The 9,565-nt window shown below is 35.2% G+C and overlaps 1 pseudogene; it reads right to left on the bottom strand.

Moving 5' to 3' along the window:
* Window positions 1–337: 337 nt before the first annotated feature.
* LOC121433803 lies at window positions 338–689 on the bottom strand (annotated as a pseudogene).
* Window positions 690–9,565: the final 8,876 nt, after the last annotated feature.

Raw genomic sequence — 9,565 nt, 5'->3', positions numbered from 1 at the left:
GAACTTTTATAAAATAATAGAAAGGAAAGGAAACATGTGGTAAGGAGACTATTTCCACAAAAACAAAACTATCAATAAAAACAGTTATTCTTCAAGGAGGATTCAGTTTCAATCCTTATTTTTATTTTTAATGTACTACATCTCCAGCAGATTTATTTTTAAAGGAATTGCAGAAGGGAGAAAATGTGGGGTACAGAAGAATATACTGGAAAATAAACCAAATATAAGCTGTTTTAGTAAATATTTTATAATCACAAACTCTCCAAGAGAGAGGGTGATGCCTGGTACCAAATGCAATGGATTCAAAATGAGGTGATCCTTTAGCAAGACTGACAGGTCAGTGTCTGGCCTTTTTGAACTTTAAGATGTAGTCCTTATTTTGGGATGGATACAGAGTATTTGGCACAATCCATGTTTTAACCAGATTTGAATAGAAAATGGCCACCTGGTGTAGATCGAAGAAGATAAATTGTTTGGTTTCATGTGTCATACAACTATCAAAGTTCCATACCTCATTGCAGTGTCAGGTGGTGTGGGTAATACTTCTTGTCAAACTCCTTCTTGATATGGGTCACAATATCCTTGACTATGTTATACTACTTCAGTGCCTGAATAGTGCGCTCTACAGAGTCCCTTTGAATCTCATTTGACTTAACTGCATTTTTGATCACTGCCTTCCAGTTGTACATACTTCTAATGTAACATGGGACAGCCCACTGCTGAGAATTCCTGCAGAAGGTGTCAGTATGGCTCAGGACACAGGCTATAGAGGAGGGCAAACTGATATTGAAGCCACAGCAAATCTAATGACATTTTAATTTCATTCAAAATGAAAGAGATACCCAATAATATACCTAAAATCATTTTGCATTAAATCAAGATTCCCATAATATTTTCTGAATAAAGTATGACTTTAGAGGAGTGTTTGTGTACAAAATGGGGTTGTTTGGCAACAGTGCAAACAATTAGTCTATTTGTATAGCATGAAGGATAGTATATTAAGTTGGAATGTAAAGAACTGCGATTGCTCAGCTTACTTTTTCCTGAGTATGCTTTACAAATAGAATTGTGGCTTTATAAAGAACAAATTTCTCAGTCGAATACCCTTTGGAGGACATTTCACTAGCAAACCCTAAGGGGGAAAGTTGGATCAGACTAGAACAATGAGAAATAGAGTAGTAGAACAACTTTCTGTGATCAGGCATGTCACTTAAAGAGCCAGCTGTACAAAGAGATGACTAAATTTTAGAGGAATTATTTAAATACCAACCATAGTTTATAATGCACACTTATGTGTATATAAGTATACTTATATATATATATATATATGTTTATGCATGTATATTTATGTGAAAGTATATATATATATGTGTGTGTATATAGCACATGTGTGTGACAGCAGCAGAAATTTGCTTTTATTACTTATGCAGAAATAAATGAAAAGTTCAGAGTCTTCATTTATTCCTTCTTGATACAAGAGAGTATTTGGAGCTGGGTAGTATCTCAGTATTACGGCATTTACCTCACATGTATGGGATCTTGAGACTGATCCCTAGATTTTGTATCCTAAAGTGTCTAATTCTTTTATTTATTTATTTTGTTTTTATTGAGCTATATATTTTTCTCTGCTTCCCTCCTTTCCTCCTCCCTTCTCTTCTACTGTCTTCCATGGTCCCCATGTTCCAAATTTACTCAGGAGATCTTGTCTTTTTCTATTTCCCATGTAAATTAAATCCATATATAACTCTCTTAGGGTCCTTTTTGTTGCCTAGGTTCTCTGGGAATGTGAATTGTAGGCTGGCTTTTCTTTGCTTTATGTCTAAAAGCCACTTATGAGCAAGTACATATTATATTTGTTTTCTGGTTCTGGTTTACCTCATCGATATGATGGTTTCTAGACTCATCCATTTGCCTGCAAATTACAAGATGTTATTATTTTTCTGCTGTATAGTACTCCATTGTGTAAATGTCCCACATTTTCCTTACCCATTCTTCAGCCAACGGGCATGTAAGTTGTTTTCAGGTTCTGGCTATGACAAACAATGCTGCTATGAACAAAGTTAAGCACATGTCCTTAAGACATGATCAAGCATCTTTTGTGTGTATACCCAAAAGTGGTATTGCTGGGTCTTAAAGAATGTTCTGCTCTAGTTTTCTGAGAAATTGCTATACTGATATCCAAAGTGATTTGCATTTCTCTCATGGCTAAGGATGTTGAACATTTCCTTAAGTGTTTTTCAGCCATTTTAGATTCATCTGTTGAGAGTTTTTCGTTAAGGTCTGTACCACATTTTTTAACTGGATTATTTGTTATTTTGATGACTAATTTCTTAATACTGAACATCTATACCACAAATAAAAGGGCACCCTCATATGTAAAAGTAACACTACTAAAGTTTAAATGACACATTAAGCACCACACACTAATAGTGGGAAACTTCAACACTCCATTCTCACCACTGGACAGGTCTGCCAGATAGAAACTTAACAGAGAAATAAGGGAACTAACAGATGTTTTGACTCAAATTCACTTAACAGACATATATAGAACATTCCATCCAAACTTAAAAGAATATACTTTCTTCTCAGCACCTAATGGAACGTTCTTAAAAATTGATCACATACTAGGTAACAAAATAAACCTTAACATATACAAAAAGAATTGGAACAACCCCATATATCTTACTGAATTGCCATGGCTTAAAATTAGAATTTAACAGCAACACTAATTTCAGGAAGCCCATAAACACATGGAAATTAAACAATGCTCACCTGAATCACCAATGGGGCAAGGAAGAAATAAAGGAAGAAATTAAAGATTTCCTAAAAGTCAGTGAAAATGACCACACAACATACAAAATTTATGGAACAAAATGAAATCAGTGTTAAGGGGAAAGTTAATAGCATTAATTCTTTTAACATTATAGTTAGGACTGTTTAATCACAAGAAGTGTTTAAGTTATTGTAAAATTGGCAAATACTCTAGTAAATTGTTGAAAGACAAAAGTTGAAACAGACATGTTTTAACATAAATAAATTTCATAGGTGAGTTTCAGTTCAGCATTTCCTTTTCATTGAATCATAAGAAAATGAAGAGACAAGTGCATTAACTGTATGCTTAACTTATAGGAAAATACCCAAAGTCATATTACTGGACTTGGGTAGGCTGTCTTTTATATCTTTCTTGAATTCATTTCAAAAGACTGAAGGGAATGCAAATTATATTAAAATAATTCTATTGATTCGGAAAGCCATGTTGTGAGCATCATCACTTTTTGAATTGTGTTCTCCCTATAGGCCTGTGTTGTAAGTGACAAGGGCAAGAATTCAATGAAGAAAAGGCATAAGAAGCAATAAAGGAAAAGAAATGAAGTTGACCTTAAAGAAATTGTACTTCTTAGCTGTAAGCAGATAAGCTGACTATCCCCTTTTATTTCAGGTAGACCAGTTGCTCATGACCCACAAAGCAGAATATTTCCTATTCTTAAGGACTTTACAGAGACATCAGAAAATTCCAAGACAGTTTCTACCACCTGCTACAAAATCAAACCTGCCACTTAAATGTATTTGACAATTAGAGTACTCAGGATATATTATTCTTTTATTTTAAATACACTGAAATTAAATGTTTACTCTTGTCTATGATGCAAGTCTGTTTTGTAGAAGCTGCCAACTGCCTTCCCCCACTACCGCTGGCACCCTAACACGATTTTGGCTAAGCTAAATTGTAGAATGATTTTTTTTCTCTGTACTTGTTGCAAAGAAGTTGGATTATTTTTACCAAGAATTGTGCTGGGGGACAAAAACAAGAAGCTTTCATTCTACTAGGTATAACTATATAAGTGTTTCTTTATTGCCAGAAGTTGACCTCCTTCTTATTACCTTTAAGAAAGTTTTCTATTAAAGTTAAGGCTCGTTTTGGATTGAAGAATTACTTTAGAATATCAAGAAAAGAGATAAAAGAAATCTATAATGAATGATATCACAGAGCTGTTTGGCCATGTCTTTGCTAAATTTAAGTCTGAGTTAGCAGCTTTTCTTCATTGTTTAAGATAATTAAATTTAATTTGTATGCAGAAGATTCACAACTAGTTTACCATTATAGAATGACATCCTCTATTCATTTTCTAACTGAAAACAATTGTTGATAAAGAATCATTGTTTCCCTTTTATCATTTTAAAGAAAAAATTATAATTTCAAATCGCCACTCTTTGCCTATTCAAGTTCAGGACAGACAACTTTTCTCATCAAGCATTAAAATTTCAGTTCTCTCAAGAAAACATGTCACATTAGAGTTATACTTGCCCCTCTTGTTTATGATATTTTTCTCAATTATCTGGGTATTTCTGATTGACATTGTTCAATTTGTTCCCTGTCTTGCTAACTTAGATGAAGCTCTATCTCACAATTTTTCCTTATTACTATTTTCATCTAATTCAGGTCTGGGAAGATGGCTGAGCCAGTAAAATGTCTACTGCACAAGCATAACAACTTGGTTTTTTAGCATGTAAAGGCTATCATGGTGAGATCTGAAATCACCTGAGCAGGTTAGGACATAGATAGGTAGATAGGTAGTTCCATAGAGCTCATTGACCAGCCAATCAAGCCAGTTCATTATTTCCCAATTCAATGAGAGCCTCTACTTCAAAAAATATATCTAGAAATCAAGGCAGATAATTAAAAATTGACCTCTTGACTAAAAATGTATATATGTACATTCCCATGTACACACACATACACAAACACATACCTGTGTACAAACACATACTTACAAAAATCAATTAATTAAAAAGAAATGAGGGTTTAGAGAAATGGTTCAGTGATGTGGGATTCCCCTCTGTATGCTGTGAATACCATTGGTTAATAAAGAAACTGTCTTGGTCTGTAATAAGGCAAAAGAGTAGAGCTAGGTGGGGGAAACTGAACTGAATGCTGGGTGAAAGAAGGCAGAGTTAGAAAGAAGTCATATATATAGGCCTGCTGGAGACAGACACCGGAATTTTACCCAGTAAGACACAGCCTCATGGTGATACACAGATTAATGGAGATGGGTTAATTTAAGATATGAGTTATCCAGAAATATATTTAAGCTATTGGCCAAACAGTATTGCAAATAATATGGTTTCTGTGTGATTGTTTCGGGACTGAGCAACTGGGAACAAACAAGCGGCCTCTTACAACAGCTCAGTGTCTACGAGCATTTGCTGCTCTGGCAGAGGACCCAGGTATGGTCCCCAACATCCACATGGTGACTCACAAGCATCTGTAGCTCCAGTTCCAAACGATCCTACCTACACCTCTTCTGTCCTATGTGTGCTTTTGCATGCACCGAGTGCACATAAATACACTTGTCAAACACTCATACACATAAAGTAAAATAAATAGCAAAAGTAAATAAATATAGATTACCCTAATGGAATCAGACAGTTCTCCATGTCTAGAAATTAAAAAGACACCCAAGGTCCAGAGAAAATAAATCTATATAGTGGAAAAGACTAAGATTACAGGATAAGAATGTAAGAGCTTCTGCTACATAGGAAATAAGTCACCATTTAAATTAGTACTGCTTTTAAAAAGTTGTATTCCCTTTTGGTCACCTATGAAATAAAACATAATTACTTACAAATCGACTCTGCTTCTCCAACTACCTTAAAGGCATTTCAAATAAAGGTCTCATTCTCTCAATATCTAAAATTGGAGGATATAGTCAGAATGTGAAATTTCTTAGCTTGTACTTTGAATGACAGTGCTGGTAGTATAGTTGAAATTTTCGGCCCGAGGGGAAAAAATAGAACCAATGACAAATTAGCAGTGAACCGCATTTCCAGTGATTGCATCCTTAACGCAATGTCAGTGGGTCCTTTGAGGTCCTGAACAATCTTGAAGGTCCTAAGGGCTTATCACTTACTTTGTTAGTGGTATAATACATTAACGTACATTTCTGTCCCAAATGCTTAATGTGTAGTATTTAGAGAGATTATTATATTTCATTAAGGGTAATTTTCTGTCATGTCGAAAGGGGCTCCATTATTCTCATAATTCAGAATTTTTCTTTCCTCAATGGAATCAGGGCTAGTAGGATAAGTGGTCTGGAATTTGTCCTTTCCAGTAAGATACAACATGATTAAGAGAAAGACGATGTTCCTCTGTTTGAAAAGGTCTAATGCTTATTCTCAATAATCCCATAGTGAAAGAAAATTAGAACTGATGCTGTTGTAGCATGTTTGCACAATTGTATACTTGGATTTTGTGTACTCACTTCTGATAAAGTGATTGTTTTGAAATTACTTAAAGACTCACACATCTGAGGAAATAAATAATTACTCTTTACAGACCCATACTTTATTACCTATCTCTTCTTCATCATTGCAAAGATTCTTTGGAAAATACTAGAATATTTCACATACAAAGCATGTTTTGCATATAGCATTAGACATTTGTGTGATAAATATGGAATGGGTTTACTATGATAGATTATAAACAGTTCCAATTTAACTGAAAGTGTATGACAACTATCTCTTTTTTCCCAAGCCATTTGTGTGTGTCTGTGTTAAATACCTAGAGCTACTCACTTTTGGTTCTTAGCCACTATGTGATAAATTTCTAGAGCAGGTAATAAAATAGGAGGACTCTAGAACTGAGTGACTATGGAAATGCTGGAAGTCCAGTTTGGACATCCTCTCCACTATTGCTTAGGGTCTTAGCTGGGGTCATTTTTGTGGATTCCTGGGAATTTCTCTATTGTCAGATTTCTTGCTAGCCCCATAATGGCTCCCTCAATCAAGATAGCTCTTTCCTTGCTCTCTGTCTCTGTCCTTCCCCCATCTCGACTATCCTGTTTCCTCGAGTTTCCCTCCCCCCTCAACTTTTCCCCTCCTCTTCCCCTTATGCCTTCCTGTCTCAGGCTCCCAGTTTCTCAAGAGATCTTGTCGATTTCCCTTTCTGAGGGGGATCTGTGCATGTTTCTCTTAGGATTCTCCTTGTTACTTAGCTTCTCTAATGTCCTGAGCTATAGGCTCCTTATCCTCCGATTTTCAGCTGGTATTCACCTTTGAGTGACTGCATACCATGATCATCTTTCTGGGTCTGGGTTACTTCACTCAGGATGTTCTCTCTCTGCCTTTTGGTTAGTTTGGAACAAGGTTTGTCTATCTTATTGATTTTCTCAAAGAACCAGCACTTTGTCTCATTGATTCTTTGTACTGTTTTCTTTGTTTCTGTTTTATTGGTTTCAGCCCTCGATTTGATTATTTCCTGTCATCTACTCCTCCTGGTTGAGCCTGCTTCTTTTTGCTCTAGAGCTTTCAGGTGTGCTGTTAAGTCGCTAGTGTCAGATTCCTCCACTTTCTTTATGTAGGCACTTAGTGCCATGTACTTTCCTCTTAGCACTGCTTTCAGTGTCCGTTAGGTTTGGGTACATTGTGCCCTCATTTTTGTTGAATTATAGGAAAACATTACTTTCTTTCCTTATTTCTTCCTTGACACAGGGGTGATTCAACTGAGCACTGTTCAATTTCCATGAGTATGTAGGCTTTCTGAGAGTAGTATTGTTGTTAAGTTCTAACTTTAAATCATGATGATATGATAAAATATAGAAAATTATACCATTTTTTTGTATCCGTTGAGGTTTGCTTTGTTATTGAATATGTGGTCAGATTTAGAGAAGGTTCCTTGAGGTAGTAAGAAGATGATATATTCTTTTGTGTTTGGATGGTATGTTTTATATATGTCTGTTAAGGTCATTTGATTCATGACACAGGGTTCTGGTTTTACCATATTGTTTTTTTAGGTTGTTTAACTAATTCTTGCATTGATGCCTTCTTATCTGTTCCCCCAATTGGTGTCCGCAGTGTCTTTTCCTCTTGATCCAATCCTTGCAGTTTCTGTCTATGTCTTAGGGAGTTGCTCTTGGTCTGTATTATGCAGTCATTGTCTGTGTCTCAGCAAGTCAGCTGTGTCTTTTAGCCTGCTGTCTTGGTTGACTCTGTGTAGTTTCAGTCTCTTGGTCTGTTTTCTTTGTCTTCTCTGTGCAGACACAGCTTGTGCTTCAGAGTTCCTCTGAGGTTATGGGGGATAGGTGGGTTTGGGGGAAGAGTGGGCCTTGTAGTTTACAGGGCCTGATCAATGGGGTGGGGTGTTGGAGCAGCCTACCTGCCAGAAGTTTGCCTTCTGGCAGACCCTTTATGAGGAATTTCTTTTTTTTCTTTTTTCAAGACAGTGTTTCTCTGTATATGAGGAATTTCTAATGCTGTCTTTACCATGAGTGTCTGAAGAAGACAGTAGAGTGAAGTAGTAAGAAAAGGAGTTACGGAGAAGAGAAGGCTGGAAATGAGAAAACAGAAAGGAAAGTGAGCGGATGATAAGGGTAGATTTCCCAGAGTCTGTTAGCAAAAACAAATCATTAGGTGCCCAGTATGAAGACAAAGTAATCAGATAAATGCTCCTATGTGGCTTATGGAAATATCTTCTTCCTTCAGAAGCATGCTATTCTCCTAAATATACTTACTTCTGTCTTGTGAGGATTTCCATAGCAACAAATTTCCCATTAAAGCTAATTTGAAGACACAAAAAGTTCGAATTTTGATTTCACAAAGACATAATTAGTATAATTCATAATTATACATCCCACTCTTAATACAGTGTGTAGCACACAGAGCATATTCAATATGCATTCAGTAAGCAATATATGTGTAAGATAATTGCATTTAAATAAATGTTTAAATTGAAATTGTAATTATATTTAAGTTTAAAAATTAAGAAAAATTTTTAAATTCTACTTTTTCCTAGTCTTGGTTAATTTGTACAAGATTGATTTATTATACTTTGAAACTATTTGTAAATGATAATTATAATTCAAATTAGCTTTACAGAAGGGAACTATTTTTCAGTAATTATTTTTAACTTCAATCGTCTTTTGCTATCATGGCAGAAAGGGATTGAGTTTGGATTCATATTTCTGTGTTTTTATTTGTGACTCTCACTACTTACTATGTCATCTTGAGCAAGTTATTTAAATTTTTAGAGGCTTGACTAAATATAAAAACAACCTAAATTTAGTATTGTTAGATAATATAGTACAGGAGATGATATGTAAATGCCAATTCCTTTCTTTCTTACTGATATTTGAAGAGAAAGTGTTGCTCTCCCAATAATATCTTGAATAGGAATTTTGCTTGTGGCTTAACATGGTGTAACATTTTTATTTTTGAGAACTTCATGCATATTTACAATGAAATATGGTTATGCCTATGCATACCTTCCTACTCCAACAATTCCCCATATCATATATTTCCCTGCCTCGTTAAAAAATAAAAAAAACTCATTAAGTACTGTTAGGGCTATCGATGTGAACATTGATGGGAGAACATTCACTGAAGCATGAGAAACAGCTCACTAAATACTAATTCTGCTTCTCCAGCAACTACCTCATTTTCAATAGTTCCCCAGTATTAGGTGGAACCTTGAAATCATCTATTCAGGACATCTTTCTTTGATGTAGGATTTCCCTCTGTATACTGTGATTACCATTAATGAATAAAGAAACTTCTGTGGACCTATAGTAGG

The sequence above is a fragment of the Microtus oregoni genome, unplaced genomic scaffold (assembly GCF_018167655.1).
Source record: "Microtus oregoni isolate MIOR12 unplaced genomic scaffold, Mior012 000041F_ref0000270, whole genome shotgun sequence".
Classification (NCBI taxonomy): Eukaryota; Metazoa; Chordata; class Mammalia; order Rodentia; family Cricetidae; genus Microtus; species Microtus oregoni.
Note: the sequence above shows the minus strand (reverse complement) of the source record. Positions and strands in the feature narration are given on the sequence as shown.